The sequence below is a fragment of the Protobothrops mucrosquamatus genome, unplaced genomic scaffold, assembly GCF_001527695.2.
Source record: "Protobothrops mucrosquamatus isolate PMUCROS unplaced genomic scaffold, P.Mucros_1.0 scaffold7418, whole genome shotgun sequence".
NCBI classification, from domain to species: domain Eukaryota; kingdom Metazoa; phylum Chordata; class Lepidosauria; order Squamata; family Viperidae; genus Protobothrops; species Protobothrops mucrosquamatus.
Window position 1 is genome coordinate 8,966 of NW_015393219.1, and position 1,278 is coordinate 10,243.

A 1,278-nucleotide genomic window follows, 5' to 3' on the forward strand; every position below is an offset into this window, starting at 1 on the left:
TTTTTTATTACTTATCTCTGAATTTCAGTGGCGAGAACAATAGGGCTTTACAGTTAGGCAAGAAAAAATGAATGCACAGGTATAGAATAGGGGATACGTGTCTCAGTAGCAGTAACTGTTAGAGTTTGGCTCCAGACGTTTTGGGTGCTCCATCACTGGAGGTTTTTAAGAATAATTTGGAAAGCCATTTGTCTGGAATGGTGTAGGGTTTCTGGCTTCAGCGTGGGATTGGGCTAGAAGGTCCCTGCCAACTCGGTTATTCTGCAAGTTCTGTTGGTTCTCAGGTGTCCCATCCAGTTGCCATGGATACTGTGGAGATTTAGAGATGATTTCAAAGTGAAGCACAAGCATTTTCCCATGCCCTGAATAACCCAGTAACTTAAAATCTGTTTTCACAAAACAAAATACTCAGACTTAGTTACATATAAAATCATCCTAGTTTCACAAACTAAATGTGACTTTTCAACATTTGCCTATTTTTCAACATCTTTTTCTCTTCTATCTTTTTTTCTTCTCCCAATCTGCGATACAATTGCTCTGAGAAAGGATCCTTAGAGCAGTGGTTCTCAACCTGTGGGTCGGGACCCCATTTGGGGTCGATCGACCATTTCATGGGGGTCACCAAGCAAGGCTGTCCGCCATTTTTTTTGTCCGCCATTTTTTTCCCTGCCATTTTTTCCCCTTTTCCAGTGGGTGCCTTACCTCCCTTGGGCTGGGTCAGCTGGTGGTCGGCCTGCTCCGTCTCTGCCGCTTGCCAGCTACGCCTCGGCCAGCGCAGGGGGCGGAACCACGCGTGCGTGGCACTCCCGGGCAGGGAAAGTCCTCGACTTACGACCGGTTTAGTCCTCGACTTACGACCGGTTTAGTCCTCGACGTACGACCGGTTGGGGTCGTGGCATTAAAAAGGTTGAGAACCACTGCCTTAGAGTGAAGGATGAGAAGAAGAATAGAAAAAAAATAAACCCACTGAAAGATTTAACAATTTCTGTGTTAGATGCAGAAATATAATACAGAAAATGTTAAGTAATCAAGATGCAAAGAATTGCTGCAGTGAAAAAGCATACTTGGAGGGTCTCTGAGGGGTGTGGAGATTAACCAAAGCTACCTCATGTTTAATTAGTATTTTGACTTTGTGTATTGTATAAGTACGTGCAGACTGCCTTGGCAGTTGGAACACGTACGAAGTGCAAATAAATGTTATCTGTGTCAGTATCTAGCAAATAGCTAACCAGAAGGTTGTTATTTCCTCCTTGAGAGCGAGGTCTTTGTGTAAAATTT

General features: G+C 43.9%; 1 long non-coding RNA gene across 1 annotated transcript in view; it reads left to right on the top strand.

The window, feature by feature from the left end:
* Positions 1-1,139: 1,139 nt before the first annotated feature.
* LOC107300556 overlaps positions 1,140-1,278 on the top strand; it is a 3,843-nt gene continuing 3,704 nt past the window's right edge. The window contains exon 1 of the long non-coding RNA XR_001549226.1: positions 1,140-1,261. This is a non-coding gene — a long non-coding RNA (uncharacterized LOC107300556). The remainder of the gene's footprint in view (positions 1,262-1,278) is intronic.